At 42.3% G+C, this 18,950-nt stretch overlaps 1 pseudogene; it reads right to left on the reverse strand.

The window, feature by feature from the left end:
- Positions 1-7,010: 7,010 nt before the first annotated feature.
- The window catches only part of LOC120238676, a 49,087-nt pseudogene continuing 37,147 nt past the window's right edge, over positions 7,011-18,950 (reverse strand).

Below are 18,950 nucleotides of genomic sequence, written 5' to 3' on the forward strand. Positions count from 1 at the left end.
AGCTTGCAGCTCCTCCTGGCAGGGGTCTCACCGGGCCCCCCACCTAGTGAGGAAGCTTGGACGCCCCACCCCTTAAGAGTTCTAGGACTTTGCCCTGTGGGTGGGGGTGGAGTCCTAGCCTTCACTGCTCCTGGCTCTGCTTTCCGTGACCCCAGCCCCGCCAGCAGCTGGTGAGCAGACCGTACCAGAGAGCTTTGGGCATGTCCTCCTCCCCGTCTAAGTCAAGTTCAGCAGCCAGTAAATCAGAACTTAAAGCAAACAAACCCCAAACAAATCCATGTTGACAGAACTTCCCTGATAAAGGATATTTCCTAGGACTTCGAACAGAATAAAGCCTAACGTACGGAAGCCTCTTCTAGGCCAGATGAGGGTGGGACTTAAGTCCCGCCGGACCTTAGTCGCAGAGGTCTGTGCCCCCTGACCTTTCACCGGAGGCCTGGCCTGCAAGTCCAAGGGTGCCCAGATCTGAAGGCCTCGCAGCCTGCAGCCCGGCAGCAGCAGGGTGTTTGTCCAGGGACAGGGAGGGGACTGGTGTGCACAGGCCACGCCGGGGAAAGCATAAGCCGACTCCAGTTTTTCGGGCCCTTTCCGAGAGGGAGAAGAAAGGAGGAAGTGGGAGGAGAAAGGGGAGCGGTGGGAGGAGGCGGGAAGGGTGAAGCGAGCGGGGGTTTGCGAAGGGAGAGGAAGTGAGCGAGGGAGGGGGGAGGAGGAGTGGGGAGGAGTGGGGGATGGAGGGGGGAGGGGGGGAGGAAGAGGGAGGCGGGCGGACTAGGCGCTCCGAGTACCGATCGGCGGTCCGCGGGAGGTCGGGGTGCCCAGTCGGCACCACGCGCAAGCGCGCGCCCGCCCCGCGCGCCCCCGCCGCTCCAGGCCGTCGCCCTTCCGCGCTCGCGCCGCCTTCCAGGACTGCCTGCCCCCCGCCCCCTCACCCCGGCAGCACACAAAAGGCCGTTTCTGAATTACACAGAAAATGTGTTACTTTGCCAGAGGGCCGGGTAGAGGCCGCCGGGCCCGATCGTGGGCCAGGCAGAGCGTCAGCAGAGGGGGGCTGTCAGTCACCGCGAACCCTCCGTGAAAGGGGCCCCTTGTCAACTTCCCCTGCCTTTGAAGTGACTGGGATGGAGGTGCTCAATTAAAAGCCCATCAGTCTGTAAGTAAATCAACGCCTATCAGGCTTGTCACATCAAACAAACGATTATTACCCCAGCCCGCCCACCCCATTAATCTGGCTGTTCCTTCTTGACGGCTCAGGGTCAGGGCACCGTAAATCCTGTACTGGATTCCAGCCACCTGGATCGGGATGAAAGCGCCGGCTCCGCGCACCCAGGCCTTTCCACCGCGGCCCGGAGCGCGGACCGGGCGGCGCCCTGGGACCCGTGCCGGACGGACACACAAAGGCCTGGACGCAGACTGCAGCCGACGGAGACAGAGTGCACAGAGAGAGCCTGAGAAAACAGACCAAGCCAGAGATCCCTGGAAGAAGAGGCCCACAGTGGTGGAGACAGGTGCTATGAAAAACTCACCCAAGAATGTTAAGAACGGATAGATGCTTCTAGAAGACAAGGACGTGTCTGGATGACATTTCTCAGACGCTGGGTTCTGAGTCTCAGAGAGCGAGCACGGTTGGGCCGCAGTTTCCCCAGCTCCCTGCCTGTTCCCACTGGCTGCCCCCAGATGCCCCTTAGCCAAGGGAATGGTGGTGGGGAGGACACAGAAGCTCAGGGCTTTGCTAAGCCGGCCTTGTATGGGACATCGAAATAGGTGATGTCCAGAACTCGGTCTTCTGCAATAAAAGGATCTGAACAGACAAACGGGACCAGAGCGGCAGGTTCTGATAAGTCTGCTGAGCAAATCCCTAAGAAACGCTTTGTCCCAGCCGTTTCTCCTAGGCTCTGGGGGTGGTTTTGTGGGTTCTTCCTGCTCCAGAGATCAAGCTCTGGCTTTACCCCCACTGCAGACCGGAAAGAGAGATAGGGTAGGATGAAGAGGAGACAGACAACTTTTCTGGGGCCTGGAAGGGGGAGCTGGCTGGAAGGTGAAAGGTGGGGAGGAGTGGGAAAAAAAGTGTCACTTCCAGCCCGGAAGAGAAGAACAAGGCCTGCTTTTTAAGGAAGGAAAGAACAGTCTTTCCTCAAATGGCTGTTCCAGAGCTGCCCCAAGGCGTAGCTTACTCTGACTTGTGATGTTTCATATTTAAAAAGGACCATCACATGCTTTCCCCATTGATAGGATAATACACCAAAGGAATCAGGAGATGGATTTGGAGCAGGAGAGACTGTGGAGGGGAAGGTCTCCCCTGACCCTATCATGGAGCTTGATGCCAGGTCTGCGGACTTCTTACTAGACAAAGAAAGAAAATTCTAAAGAATGAAACTGAACCACTATCTTGCACCATACACAAAAATCAACTCAAAATGGATTAAAGACTTAAATGTAAGACCTGAAACCTTAAAACTCCTTAAGAAAACATAGGCAGTAAGCTCCATGACCCTGGTCTTGATGATGATTTTTTTGGATTTGACATCAAAAGCAAAGGCAATAAAAGCTAAAATAAGCAAGAGGGACTACATCAAATTAAAAAGCTTCTGCACAGTAAAGGGAACCACCAGTGAAATGAAAGGGCAACCTATGGAATGGGAGAAAATATTTGCAAATCATATAAGGGGTTAATATCCAACATATATAAAGAATTCATACAACTCAATCACAGAACCCTCCCCACCCCCCACAACAAACCAAACCAAACTACTGCCAACAATAAAAAACTCCAAACTTCAATTAAGGAATTGGCAGAGGAACTGAATTGGTATTTTTGTGAAGATAAATGACAAACAGGTACATGACAAGATCACTAATCATTAGGGAAATGCAAATCAGAACCACAAGGAAGAGATACCACCTCACACTTACTAGGATGGCTGTCATCACAAAGACGAGAGATAATGTGTTGGGAAGGAGGTGGTGAAAAGGGAAGCCTTGTGCACTGTTGGTGGGAATGTGAATTGGTGCAACCACTATGGGAAACACTATGGAGCTTCCTCAGAAATTAAAAATTGAAGTACCAGATGAGCCAGGAATTCCACTTCTGGGTATGTATGCAAAAGAAATAAAAACAGGATCTCAAAAAAAAGAATCTGCATATTCATTGTGGCCTTATTCACAGTAGCCAAGATGTGGAAACAAGTGACAATCAATGGACGAATGGCTAAAGAAGATGTGGTGTATATATATATATGTACGATGGAATATGATTCAGCCAAAAGAAAGAAGGAGGTCCTGCCATTTGGGACAGCGTGGATAGAACTTGAGGGCATTATACTAAATGAAATAAATCAGAGAAGACAAATAATGTATGATACCATGTATATGTGGGATCTAAAAAAATTGAGTTCATGAAAACAGAATGGTGGTAACCAGGTCCTGGGAAGGCGAGGGAGTTAGGGAGATGTTGTTAAAAGAGTATAAACTTCAGGTTATAAGATGAACAGGCTTCAAGGATCAAATTTATAGCATGATAAAATGTCGTTAGTTAATTGTTAATACGGTCAGTTAAAATATTGTATTGTATGTCTGAGCTTTGCTACTAAGAGAGTAGATCTTAAATGTTCTCCCTGCAAAAAAAAAAAAAAAAAAAAAGGTAATTATGTGACAAGATGGAGGCCTTAGCTCATGCTAGAGTGGTAAATTTTGCATTTTGCAACGTATAAGTCTATCACCTTAATTGTATACAATGTTGTATTATATCTCAGTCTAGCTGGAAAACAAAGAAAATTCTCAAAAATACTCAGGACATTTACTTTTATCCACATCTTCCCCAAGCCTGCATGACAAGAACTGCTCACTGCACTTCCTGAAGACAGGCCACCACCATCGCTGCGCGTGGTTGGGCCGGTGTGCAAGGTTTTTCTCTCAAGCCAGTACCCAGCACTCTATTGTAAACTCATTCATTCCATCCTCAGGACCCAGCAGTGTGGCAACTTATTCCTTATTCCTCTGAGCTGATAGATATGTCGACCCATCTGGAGGGTCAGTGAGACCTTTCACAGAGATGAGGAATGGTATATAGATACTTTACAATGTGGGAGAATGATCTGTCCTTCATATTTTCATCCATTCAACCAAAATTTGGTATTTAGTATTTGCCAGTTTATTAGAGGTATTTAGGCTGCTCGGCCACACTACCTCGCCAATTTACATGTGTTTAGTATTTAGAGCTTACAGAATCCTCTCTAAGCCTTGGGGACCCAGCTTAGAATATGATGGGAAAGGTCAATAGATTTGTGGAAGCTTTTACAGAGAACTGGGGTGTGTGACCAAATCTTTATTTATATGTTATGTATACTCTCATTACATAGCTTTTTGCTAAGCACCTACTATGTCTGAGTAATATGAACCACAAGGAGGCAAGGAAGAATCAGAAACAAATCCAATCCTCCTAGAGAGAGGTGAGACACACATCTTGAATAAATTGGATGCATTGTTTAAAGTGGTAGGCGCCACTCCAAGAAAGGACAGGAGAGAATTCAGAGGAAAATAATTTATCCAGGTTACCTCTTTCTTAGAGAAGGTTTGGAATTAAGAAACATGTTAACTGTTGAATCATGGCAACTTTTAAATCCATTCTGTAATGTAGTATAGTGTGGGCTTAATGTTTATTGTTATTGTTATTGGCGGTAATGACATTGTAATTAATTGTCGTTGTAATTATGGACACATCACAACACCCCTCCCTATGAGGCAGGTGTTCTAGAACTCTGGAACTCCATTTCAGTTCTTGTCAGGAGTCGGGTATGGTTGAGAACTCCCAGAAATCAGAGACAGGTGCCTCTTACAAGAGGCAGAGCAGTGCAGAGGTTAAAGGAATAGGCTCTGAAACCAGACGGCAATTCAGAACCAGCCTTCACATGCTGGCTCTTCTGCCTGCCTGCTGTGAGGCCATAGGCAAAGCACTTGAACTCCCTGTGTGTGTTTCCCCATCTGTTAAATTGGGGTGATAACAGTACCGGCTTCATAGGGTTATGTGACAATTAGATGCAGATAAAGCATTCACAACAGTGCCCAACTGACAGTATATACTCAGTAATGCCTGCCATTCTTATTGCTCTACTTCATACAAGGTGATCTCTTTTCTTAATTTTTTTTTTTGTTTTTTATTTATTTTTGAGACAGAGAGAGACAGAGCACGAGTGGGGGAGGAAAGAGAGAGAGGGAGACACAGAATCTGAAACAGGCTCCAGGCTCTGAGCTGTCAGCACAGAACCTGATGCAGGGCTCGAACCCACGAACCTCAAGATCATGACCTGAGCGGAAGTCGGACACTTAAGTGACTGAGCCACCCAGGCGCCCCCAAGGTGATCTCTTGAAGGTACAACCAGCACAATGCTAGGAGAACATTTATTATATTAATGCATTGTCTTCCTGTATTTAAGTATCACTGAAAGTCATTTATATTAATTTTACTTTAGAAAATCTTCTGAGTTCAGGGGCACCTTGGTGGCTCAGTCAGTTAAGCATCCAACCTTGGCTCAGGTCATGATCTCACAGTTCATGGGTTTGAGCCCCACACTGGGCTCTGTGCTAACAGCTGAGAGCCTGGAGCTTGCTTCAGATTCTGTGTCCCCGTCTTTCTTCCCCTCTACCGCTCGTACTCTGTCTCTCTCTATTTCTCTCTCAAAAATAAGCATTAAAAAATAATTATGAAAAAAGGAAACCTCCTCAGCTCAGCAGAATGGATTTACGATATTTGTGGGGTGCCTGCATGGCTCAATCCATTAAGTGTCCGACTTCAGCTCAGGTCATGATCTCACGGTTCCATGAGTTCAAGCCCCACATCGGGCTCTCTACTGTCCATGCGAAGCCCACTTAGGATCCTCTGCCCTTCCCTCACCCCTCAAAAACAAACATTTAGAAAAAAAAAATAAAATATTTTGAATAATTTGTTTTTACTAAAATAATTTTGATTTGCATTTAATGTAATATTTGATACATACAAAAGAGTATTTGTGTGCATCAAGAATGTAAACTTAAATGTCTGTGTACTTCTTTCCCATCCCACCCCATGGCCTCTCCTTCAAAGTGGCCACTATCCTGAATTTTGTGTTTAGTATCCCTTTGTTTTTTATTTTTTATTTTTTTTAAAAACTTCAAAAAAAATTTTTTTAATGTTTTATTTATTTCTAGGAGAGAGAGAGACAGCGCGAGCAGGGGAGGGTCAGAGAGAGAGGAAGACACAGAATCTGAAGCAGGCTCCAGGCTCTGAGCTGGCAGTCAGCACAGAGCCCGACGCGGGGCTCGAACCCACGAACCGCGAGATCATGACCTAAGTGAAAGTCGGACGCTTAACCGACTAAGCCACCCAGGCGCCCCTCCCTTTGTTTTTTAAAAAAACTAAAAAAAATTAAAGTATAATATGAATCATAGTAAAACACACAAATCTTAAGTGTATAGCTCGATTGATTTTATAAAGCATACACTTACGTAACAGCACCTAGATCAAGAATGCCACTCTAGATATGGTACTCTAGAAGATTCCCGCATGGCCTTTCCCAGTCAGTTCTTTCCCTAGTCCCACTGCAAAGTAACCACTGTTTGGACTTCCATCGCCACAGATTAGTTTTGGAATTATTAAGTATGTATTCTTGTGTCTGCCTTCTTTCAGTCAGCGTTATATTTGTAAGGCTCAGCCATGATGTTATATGCCTTAGTAGTTCATTTCTTTTTCACGGTTGGGTGGTATCTCATTGTATGCATAAGCCACACAATTTATTCATTCATTCTAGTGTGTTTTTTCCTTTTGGCTTGGTATAGTATATTTTATTGATGGTATGTGACAAGGGAGGGCTCCCCCAGCCCCTACCATTCTTCAGGGGGTCTGGGATGGAAACTGTAGAGGTCTGGAGACTCTCACTGTGTTGGGGGATGAGTGGGAGTGAGGAGTGAGGAGCCCTCCCAAGCAGCTGAGGGCTTCTCTGTTCTCTTGGTCTTGCTAGAGGTGGTGGTCCAGAGGGCTCTTACTCCTTGGAGGCCATGTGGATCATAAGGTACATTACCTGGTTGCCATAGTCAAATTCATTGTCATATCAGGAAATGAGCTTGACAAAGTAAATTGGTCATTGAGGGCCATGCCAGCCCCAACATTGAAGGTGGAAGAGTGGATGTCACTGTTAAAATCTCAGGAGACAACCTGGTCCTCAGTGTAGCCCAGAATGCCCTTGAGGGGACCCTCTGATGCCTGCTTCACCATCTTGATGTCATCATATTTGGCAGCTCTATCCAGGTGACAGGTTAAATCCATGACTGACACGTTGAAGGTGGGGACATGGAAAGCCATGCCAGGGGGCTTCCCATTCAGCTCAGGGGTGACCTTGCCTATAGCCTTGGTGGTGCCAGTAGAAGCAGGGATGAGGTTCTGGATAGCCCCTTGGCCATCACACCACAGTTTCCCAGGGGAGGGCCATCCATGGTCTTCTGGGTGGCAGTGATGGCATGGACTGTGGTCGGGAATCTCTTCAAGATGCCAAATTTGTTGTGGATGACCTTGGCCAGAGGGACCAAGCAGTTCATGGAGCAGGAGGCATTGCTGACAATCTTGAGGGATTGTCATGGTTCACACCCATCACAAACATGGGGGCATCATCAGAAAGAGCAGAGATGATGACCCTCTTGGCCCCAGACTTCAAGTGAGCCCCAGCCTTCTCCATGGTGGTGAAGACCTCAGTGAACTCCACAAGATACTCAGCACCAGCATTACCCCATTTGATGTTGGAGGGACCTCACTCCTGAAAGATGGAGATGGGATTTCCCATCTCAGCCTTGACTGTGCTGTTGAATTTGCCATGGGTGGAATAATGTAGGAACATGTAGACCGTGTAGTTGAAGTCAAGGAAGGGGTCACCGATGATGGCAATATCCACTTTGTCAGAGTTAAAAGCAGCCCTGGTGACCAGGTGCCCAATATGGCCAAATCTGTTTACTCCAACCTTCCCATCATGTCTTGGGGATGTGGCTGACACTGCACTAGAAGTGGCTGCCTGTTGAACAAGGAGGAGCAGAGAGCCCATTCATTCTACTGTTCATGGACATTTGTGTTGGGTGTAATAGGAGTGTAATTGTTGTGTCTTTTGTATATGTACATAATTGTATGTACATGTTATAATAAATACTTCCAAAGAATTTTCCAAAATGTCTGTACCAATTTTCATATTCGCCAGAAGTGTGTGAGAAGTCTGGTTCCTCCATATCCTTGCCAACACTTGGTATTGTTAGTTTAAAAAGTGTTTTTTTTAGTCATTATGGTGGATGTAGTGGGTTGTTTTTCTTTATATCTATTTTAGTTGTGTCCAATAATATTTGATGTTATTTTGATTGCCATACAGTTAAAAATATTTCCTGATGTCCATAGGTATTGCAAATACCTACTCTTGTTCTGTGACTTGACTTTTCTCCTTATTAATGGTATTTTGTTGCTGTTGTTGGCTAAAAGCTTGATATATTAAGGTAGGTTTTTCTTTTTTACATTAACATATGGGTTAATTTAGAAAAATATATTCTTTAATTTTTAACATCTAGGGATTTCCTAGTTATCCTTCTGTTTTGGATCTCTTGTTCAATTTCAATGTTATCAGAGAATAGACTCTGAATGTGTCAAACATTTAAAATATACTCAAAGAGATGTTAAAATCTCCAACTATACTAGTAGACCTGAACTTTTCTCCCTTATTTCTGTCAGTTTTTGCTTTATATATTTTGAAGCTATGTTATTATGTGTGCACAGACTTAGTATTGCTATATTTTTCTGTTAAACCAATTTGCTTTATCATTAGGAAATGTAATGTAATAAAACTGCTTGCCTTAAAGTGCTGATCAGTACTTAAAGTACTGATACTTGCCTAGGTACACCATTGTTCTTTTGAATAATCTCTGCTTGGTGTATCTTTTTCCATCCATCCTTTGAGTTTCAAATTTTTCCACTTCCCTGTTGCTGTAAAAAAAAGCACCCCAAAACGTTGGCATAAACCAACAACTCAGACGTTTTATGGGTCAGGAGTTTAAACAGAGCTTAGCAGAGATGACTTATCTCTGTTTCACAATGTCTGGAATTGTGGTTGGAAAGACTTGAATGGTTGGGGGCTAGAACCATCTGGAGATTTTTTTCACACACATGTCTGGTTCTTGGACCAGGATAACTGGAGACTGAGCTCAGCTAGGACTGTTGCTAGAGTGATTGCCCATGCCCTTTCTATGTAGCTTGGACTTTCTTACAACATGGGAGCCTCAGGTAGTCAGACTTCTTACAAAGAGGCTCAGAGCTCCAAGAGTGAGTGCTTCATCAAGCAACATATAATTTGCATAGGCTTTATGACCTAACCTTGAAAATCACATAGTGTTATTTCTGCCATGCTCTATTGACTGAAGGAGTCATAAACCTGTCCAGATTGGGGAGGGGAGTTAAACCCCACCTCTTAATAAGGAGAATAGAAGGATTTGTGGCTATGTTTTGAACATGACACATAATTTTTCTTTCTGTGTCCTTAGTTTAAAATGTATTGTTTGTAAGTACTATATGGGAATATTTCATTTCATTACTCTTTAGTGAATTTTGTAGATATTGCATTTTTTACAGATTGAAAGTTCATGGGAACCCTGTGACGAGCAGGCCTAATAGCAACATTTTATCCAACAGCATTTGCTCACTTCATGTTTTGTGTCACATTTTGGTAATTCTCACAATATTTTAAACTTTGTCATTATCATTAAACTTTATCATATAAAGTTTATCATGTAAACTCTATCATATATCATTATATTGATCTGTGACCGCTGAAAGCTCAGATGATGGTTAGCATTTTTTTGCAATAAAGTATTTTTTAAATCAAGATATGCACATTATTTTTTATTTTATTTTTTTTTAGACAGTGCCATTGCATACTTAATAGACTAGAGTGTAGACTTAACTTTTATATGTACTGGGAAACCTAAAAATTCATCTGATTTTTTTTTTTTTTTGTGATTTTGCTTTATTGCAGTGGTCTCAAACCAAGCCCTCAATATCTCTGAGGTATGCCTATAACATATAGGTGGATTTTATTTATTTTTATCCAGTCTCAGAATCCTTGTATTTTAACTGGAGGATTTGGTCCATTTATAGTTAAAGTAATTACTGATAGTAAAGTTTAAACCTATCGTCTTACTATTTACTTTGTATTTGTTCCATGTGTTTTTTGTTAATTTTGTTCTCCATTTTTTCCTTTGGATTAATCAGGCAATTAAAAATTATTACATTTCCCTATTCTATTAGCTTGTTATTTGTATGTTCTTTTATTATTCTTTAGTGATTACCCCAGAGATTGCATCGTCTATCATTGTTTTGTTGTAATCTACCTTAAATGAGTACTTCTTTCACATCCTGGACAATGCAAGAACCTTATAACACTTTAACTCCATTTACTCCTCTCCTGTCTTTTGTGCTATTGTTAACATATATTTAATTTTCTATATAGTTTGAACTCCACAGAATATTAGTATTATTGTTTTATACATTAAATATGAATTTAGATTTATTCATACATTTTAGAAAAAGTGCTGTTCTCCTTTCTTGCATTACTGCATTTCCACCTGGAAGTATTTATCTTCTGCCTGAAAAAAAATCCCTTTAGTTTTTCTTTTAATGCAGATATGCTAATGGTAAATTCTCTGAGTTTTTGTTTGTCTAAAAATGTCTTTGTTATGTCTTTAGATGTGAAGGATATTTTCACTGAGTATAGAATTTTAGGCTAGCAATTACTTTCAGCACTTTAAACATTTCCTTTAACTCTCTTATGGTTTCCATTTTTTCTATTGCTTAATTGTCAGTTTTATTTTTGTCCTTTTGAAAAAAAATGTGTTTCTCCCCCCCCACCCGGTGGCCACTTTTAAGATCTTTCCTTTGGCTTTGGTTTTTAGCAGTTTTCCTGTGATTGTCTAAATGTAGTCTTACTTGTATTAATCTTGCTTGGGGTTTGTAGAAATTCTTTATTCTGTGGCTTGATGTCTTTCATCAGTTTTTGAAAATTCTCAGCCAGTATTTACTTGAAAATTGCTTCTATCCCATTATCTCTTTCCTCTGTATTTGGAACTCCAATGACAAATATGCTGGATGTATTTGCCATATCTCTAGACCTCTTATGTCACCCCTCCTTACCCCTCATTTTTCATTCTTTTTCCTCTGTGCTTTATTATCCTCTCTTTAGCTATATCTAATATGCTTTTGAAACCATCCATCAATTCTTAATTTCAATAATTTTATTGTTTTAGTTCTAGGATTTCCATTGGACTCTTCCCTTAACAGAGTCCAGTTCTTTGGTAAAATTTTCTATCTTTTCCCTAATTTCTTGAACATATTAAAAATAGTTATTTTAAAGCTGCTATTCGATAACTAATCTACATTACTGTTTTTTCTTTTCTTTTCTTTTTTTTTGTCCTTTGGATTTTGGATTACTTGACCTTGTTTCTTGGCATATCTGGTAATTATGCTTCTAAGATTCATGATGTTATTGGAAGCAGCTGTAATTCATCCATTTTTACTAATTTATAATATTGCCGTGTGAATTGACCACAGTTCTTCTTTTGTCTTATTGATGGTCATGAGGTTAGTAGAATAATTTAAAAAATCACTCTTTTGAGGCTTCTTGAAACCATTTAAAATAATTAATTCTGCAGTTACTTTGAGTCTAGAGAATAAGCAAGTACAATGTGTTTGGACCATATTGGCAGTGCACCACTTCAATGATGAAAGTACTAGAATGTGCTGTGAATATGATTTTTCTATTATGGCCTTACTCTGTATCCCCAAAGAAGTCCATTAACATTTCAGAGCTGTTTGTTTGCAGGTGCTTTGGCTATGTGGGTGGGTAATTGGCTTTAAAATGGGAACACAGGGGAACCTGGATGGCTGAGTTGGTTGAGTGGCTGACTTTGGCTTAGGTCATGATCTCCTGGTTTGTGGGTTCGAGCTCTGTGACGGGCTTTGTGCTGACAGCATGGAGCCTGCTTTGGGGTCTCTGTCTCCCCACTTCTGTCCCTCTCCCTCTGTGTGTGGTCTCTCTCAAAGATAAACTTTGGAAAAAAAATTTTAAAAATGGTAACACAAAAGTCAGAAGCTGGACTGGATCAGCTCATTCTCTGTGGAGCAAAATGGAAGGAGCATGATAAGACCAGATGTATTTAGTTATTCTCTTGAAGGAGCCACAAATGGAATTGGAATAAAAACTCAGAAAACTGGTGCCTGTTCATGCTTCCAGTCTCATGGGAAACAGTTCCAGTTCCAAAATGCGTGCACATCATCTGAAGTCCTTGAGATAATTACTCAAAGTGTCTGGGTGCCCTTGGGTGTTTTGTTGGGGCATGGGCATATATAGTGGAAGCAGTGTGGGGAAGTGGAAAAAATGCAAACTGCATTCAGACTGACCTCAGTTTGAATCTTGGCTTTGATGCCTACTAGATTTTTACAAGAAGTGACTTCATGTAACCTCTTCATCTTCAATTTTCTCATCTGTAAGATGGACATGCCAGTACCTTCCTAACTGGATTCTAGTGAGGATTACATGCCAAATTGTATTAAAGATGCCTAGTATGCCTAGTATAATGCCTGAAAATATCAGATGTTCAGTGAAAGATAGCTTTGTGTTATGGGCATTGCAGTCATCATCGTTATTATCATCACCATCATGAGGAAAGCTTTGGAAATGAACAGCTCTGGGCCTCACAAGAGGTCCTGAAATCTTTGCTATTATGCTCTTCAATGTGGCAAGTTTGTGTCCCTATGCAAATTCTTAGGTTTTTGCTGTTTTCCAGGGCTTGGGCATTACATAGGACTTTTTCCTCAAAGAGGGAAGGAGAAGGGTTCTAACTAATTAGGAAAGGGGTAGTCAGATTTAGGGCAAGGCCTCCTATAATGATTAGCCAAATGTCTATGGACTGACAATCAATTTGAAGAGGAAGACAGGTTACATAGCAATCTGCACCAGGGAAATCCACACACAGCAAAAGATTTTCATCAGTGCTACAGGGCTTAAAGCTGTCACTGAATTCAGCTGACTTTTAAACACACTGACAGATAAGGTACACATAGGCTAAGAAGAGAACAAGTTTAGTAGCCTATCAGGTCCCAGGGACGTGAACTAATGATGTGCCATCAGCTTGGTTTTATGCTCCAGCTGATGTTAGAGCAAGGTTCTGATCAATCAGCTTCTAACATAGTTCTTGTTCGTTTTCAGATTGTTTATTTATGAAACATTATTTATGAACATCTCCCATGTGCCCAGAACACTATGTTAAGTGCTATGAGGGATACAGAAAGGTATGTATGTATGTATGTATGTATGTATGTATATATCTATCTATCTATCTATCTATCATCTACTTATCTATCTATGTAACTATCTATTATCTATCTTGCTACAAGGAGCTTTGGGTTCAGTGAGTGAATTCCTTTATGTGCTTTATATATGTGAAAGTAGCTATAAAACACAATAAAGTGGTGAGGTCATAGGGTCATAAGAGATGTGCCAGTTAATTTCAGGGGAGTTCAGAAGAGGAAGAGAGCACTACCTGTAGGTAGATGGTATAAGTCCTCTTTGGTATTCGTGCTGCTCCAGTCTCAAACTCTCCCATGGCTCTACCACCCTAGTAATTCTAAAACACTACTTTCAGCATGACCAGATTTCTCTCAAAATACTTAAGTGATTTTCTATTTCCCACTGAACCAATTTCAAAGTCCCTTTCAGATTGTTCTATTATCTCTAGCTCTGCAGATGTAATTTCTTCCCTCTTTTTTGCGATGGGTGTGGCAGTGTGGGGTTTGCAGATTGCTTACCCTGGTTTCAGCCTTCCTCACACATTTTGTGATTTTGGTCCGAGTGCATCTTCCCCTGGTGATGTCTGTGAGAATTTTTTCCTGTTGATGTCTTGGGTTCTGGGACAATCCTGTGCTTGCCTCTGCCTGAGGCCTATGCGTTTCTATACCGATGGATAATGAATTAGGGTTTTTACCTTAAGAGGCAAAGGATTTCCACACATGGCTTTGGAGCTATATCCTAAGCTGCTAAGCAGACATTCTAATTTCTGTTTATGGATAGCCTAAGTTTTACTGGTTCCTGGTTTCATGTAGAGAGCCTGGCTCATGCTAGTGAGACCATGGGGCCTTTGACCTTGACTTATGGCTTGTGCTTTATTGCAGGCCTGGAAGCCTTATGTAGGTCACTTTCTAAATCTGTATCTTTAGGGGCGCCTGATTGGCTTAGTCGGTTAAGTGTCTGACTTCAGCTCAGGTCATGATCTCACGGTTTGTGGGTTCGAGCCCCGCATCAGGCTTTGTGCTGACAGCTCAGAGCCTGCTTCAGATTCTGTGTCTCCCCCTCTCTCTAACTCTCCCCTGCTCTCTCTCTCTCTCTCTCAGAAATAAATTTAAAGAAACAGGGGCGCCTGGGTGGCTTAGTCGGTTAAGCGTCCAACTTTCGCTTAGGTCATGATCTCGCGGTTTGTGGGTTCGAGCCCCGCGTCGGGCTCTGTGCTGACTGCCAGCTCAGAGCCTGGAGCCTATTTGAGTCTGTATCTCCCTCTCTCTCTGGCCCTCCCCTGCTCACGCTGTCTCTCTCTCTCTCCTAGAAATAAATAAAAATCTTAAAAAAAATGAAAAAAAAAATTAAAAAAATATGTATCTTTAGCCCTGACCTGTCTCCTGACCAGATTCCATAGCTGTAGGCTCCTATATCCAATGTCCCATTTGTCAACTGTATTTGGTTATTTTATGGCCATCTCAGATTTCACATGGTCCAAATGGGACCATGGATTTGTTAATATATATATATTAAACATACCACCTGTGGTATATACGTGAATACTACTTATTGAGCGCCTATATACTGTCACGTTAGTGGCTGTTATAACATTTATGCCATCGTCTGTATACATTTTAGGTAAGTGGATGACACAGCACATGTATGTAGAGAGCATAGCTGTCTTGATTAACTGAGCTGTGCTTTGTTTTAGGTACTTCAACAATCTCAAGATTTACAAGAATGTGGTTTTTAGATAACAGCAGTCCTACCACTAAGTGCTTCCCTTTTCATTACTGCAGGCTTCTGCTTTACTGGTGAAGGCAGTGGGGGGCAGCTCTCGCAGCTTACCCCCCTCCCACTCCAGAGTTTGGAAAAGTGTGGTCCACCCACTAACTAGGTGCATCAGGATTGCCTGAGGTTCTTGTTACAAAGACCGCTTTTTGGATTCTCCCAAGCTACACTTTCTGGGGAGGGAGCATGGAAAAGCATACTTTTAATAAGTTCCTCAAGTTGTTCTTAAGTGCACTATGGTTTGAGAACCCCAGCCCAAATCCCTTTTCCTCCTTTGGCAATTCATCTAAGATATTTCTGGACGAGACTGTTCCAGGGAGCCCAGAAAAGAGAGAGCTGACTCACAGGCATTCCTTTCCACACTGAAGATGCCCTGAAAGCCAGGAGGACCTGGTTTGGCCACATTTACTGCCTGGGTACATCTTGCTGAGCTGGAGCCTTGGACCCTCTACTTGAACTTTCCAGAGCTACAATGGCTACTTAAAAATTTTTTTCAGTGCTTTTCATCTTGTTGGTCCAAATGCATAAATGTCAGCAGCGGATGATGACACTTAGATATCATTATGGGTTGACCAACTGTCCTGGTTTTCCTGAGACGGAGGGGTTTTGTGGGATACATGAGTTACAGTGGCCAAACCACCATGGTTCTGGGCAACTTAGGATGAGTTGGTCATCCTAGCAAATATGTTGATGAATGGAAACTAAAGGCATCAGGAAATAATAGATTGGACTAGTGAGGGATGAAATATATTTGGGGAATTAGTCAGATTTGTGGTGCAGGGTTGAACTGTTCATGACATTGTTACTTGGTTCTCGTCATTGGGAGGTAACTCAAGCAATGGGCACAACTTTCTAGCTGTGTCTTTAATCACAAGGGGGAAAATGGTGCCTTGCCTTGTTCTCTCTGCTTTCTTCTGGTGGGAATGTACACAGAGTTGTGGAGCTACAGTAGCCAGCTTAGATTTCAAAATGCAAACCACATATTGAAGGAAACTGTCGGGGCATTATGCTTGAAGGAACCTGGGTTCCTGATACTGTTACTCTGCCTTATTGTCCCGGATTATTTACACTTTGATTCTTAGGTGCGAGGGAAAGGAACTATCATGAGTAAGCCGCTATTATTTTGACTTTTACTACAGCACCTGAATATTTTCTCTAAGGAATAGAGTTCTCTATATTCCAGAGTCCTGCTTGGTTATAGCCCGTGTCAGATATTGACATTTAAAAAGGACATCTGGCTTTACTGTCCATAGGACCAGTGTTTTGAATTTTTTGTTTGCTTGTTTGTTTTTGTTTCTTTTTTTCCTTTCTGATGACGGGGACAGATTGCATTTTAGTTGCTTTCCCTCCCAACGGCCAGACATAGTTCTCCATCCAATGTCACACAAGTATGCGCGGGTCAGGGCCAGGAGGAAGATTGTTGTCAGAATAAAACTCCTGATGCGGCTTGAATATGAAACCTCGACCCCATAATCAGCCCAGGTGACCAGGCACTGCCTTTCACTCAGCAGATTCCTAGCCAGATTTGGGTGCTCTGACACCCCCTAATCCCATTCCTAATCACAACTGGGGCAGGGAAGGGGACTAATAAGCCATCCCTCTTCCTGCTTTCAGTAACCAGCACTTCTTTCCCGGGAGCAGAACTGCACTTGCGTGCATTTGCTTGGCCTTCTTAAAAATGATCCCTTTCTGTTTCTCGATGGGAAATGTTTGCAAAGCTTCTCTGGGTAAGACGTGTGCGCATGCGAGCGTGCAGGATGGTGAGCAGCGGGTGAGATGTGGAATGGAACAGAGAAAGAGTCGCCATTTTCTGGGTGGCTCCTTTGTGCCAACTGCACTTTTTAATTCTCAAGACAATCCCGAGAGGTAAGAATTATTCTTCATATTATCAACGTGCATGAACTGGTACACGCACAGGTTGACGACCGGTGAGCGGCAGAGTCAAGCATAGTTTCTACATTGGCTTTCAACGAACTTTTACATACAAACCGTTTGTTATGTCTGTAAAAAAAAAAGTATAAATTCTATAAGTATTTGTCTAATCTGATCATGGACCTGGCCACTCTGGAAATACAAGCAAAAAAATGATCTTTGGCGACCCGCGTTAGTTCGGAGTTTCACCCGCACAGAGTTTACTTCTGCCTCCTTGGTCTTCCTCATCTCCTTTCATGTGAATAGTGACAGTGACAATAGCAACCACACAGCTCTGGGTGTGTTAGAGAGCATTGATTTTGGAACTAATGAAGCCAGTGAAGATTTTTGTTTTAACCCAATGACTGTATTTGTAATTTGTTTCCTTGTTTTCCAGTATGTCCATTCTTTAACAACAGTAGTCATTAACAGGCTCTTTTTTATCCTTAAAAATCTTATTTACATTGGCATTAATTTCATTACACAAAAGCTTGGATTTGCATGTGGGCCAAGTAAAAAGGGAAGGTTTTTTTTAAGTAACATTAATTTCTTAGTTAAAAATTAACAACTCAGAATAGCATTTGAGAGTATTGCCATCTTTTCTTTTCCCTATAATTAAAAATATGTAATATCATTGTGATGAAACTTTGTGTTTTATGTCACACACACAAATGAATCTGTTTCTGTAGATGGGTTTAACTGTGTGTTCCCGCGTGCATGCTAGTGCGCGCACGCGCGCGCGCATACACACACACACACACACACACACACACACACACACACACACACATGCAGCTCCTCTTTTTTCCTCTTATGACTTTATGATAAAGACTCCTCTCTTCTTTCTCTTTCAGGCTGCAAGTTGGTGGTGAGGCAGTGAGGAGAAGCACACTGTCCCTGTCCCCGGGGCTCTCTTCACTGTACACTAGTGTTGGGATGTCCCAGGGGGAGGTTGGGAGAGGCCTCTGGGAGTTCCCATAGTGCATTGCTGTCCTTCGTGTTCCCATAGTAGAAGAGGAATTCTGACTCCACCCCGGCTTCTTGCGGTCTTAGGGCAGAGCAGCTCCTAAAGCCTTCAGTTCTTTTTTTTGGGTGTCATAAAGTACTTCAGGGGACAGTTTTGATCTTTTTCATTTTGCCTGCCTCACCCTGGCAACTCCAACCTTGCTCACTTTCAGAATTTCAGAACAAAGCTCTTTAGCTAATACTGAAAATGTTGGGAAGAATAACTGACACTACTTTTCTTTTTTAAACAAATTTATTGAGACACAATTTATATACCATAAAATGGATCCATTTTCAGTGTACAGTGTAATGAGTTCAGTTAACTTATACAGTTGTACAACCATCCCTGCACTCAGTTTTCGAACATTTCCATCACCCCAAAGTCTCCTGGTGCCCAGGTAAAGTTAGTCTCCACTGCCACCTCAGTCCCATCAACTGCTGATCACCTTTGTTTTTACAGATTTTCCCTCATTAGATATACCTCATAAATGGGATCATACACTATTTACTCTTTTATGCCTGGAGTCTGTAATTTAGCCTGACTGTTTTGAGATTCACCTGTATTGTTTCAGGTAACAGTCGCTTGTTCGTTTTTATTGCTTAATAAGACTATTCCATTATATGGCTGCACCACGTTTTGTTTCTCCATTCGTTTGTTGGTGGACGGTTGGCTTTATTCTGCCTTCTGACTACAGCGAATAATGGTGTGGTGAACATTTGTGTACAAATGTCTGTTTGAGTCCCTGCTCTCACTTCTTTGGAGTATATACTTAGAAGTAGAATTGATAGATCACATGGTAATTATGTGTTTAATGTTTTCGAGGAATCACCATATTATTTTCTACAGCAGTGCACAAAGGTTCTGATTTCCCTCTGTCTTTGCTAATGTTTGCTATTTTCTATTTTTTCAAAAACTTTTTAAAAAAT

The sequence above is a fragment of the Hyaena hyaena genome, unplaced genomic scaffold, assembly GCF_003009895.1.
Source record: "Hyaena hyaena isolate Hyena2069 unplaced genomic scaffold, ASM300989v1 scaffold_215, whole genome shotgun sequence".
NCBI lineage: Eukaryota > Metazoa > Chordata > Mammalia > Carnivora > Hyaenidae > Hyaena > Hyaena hyaena.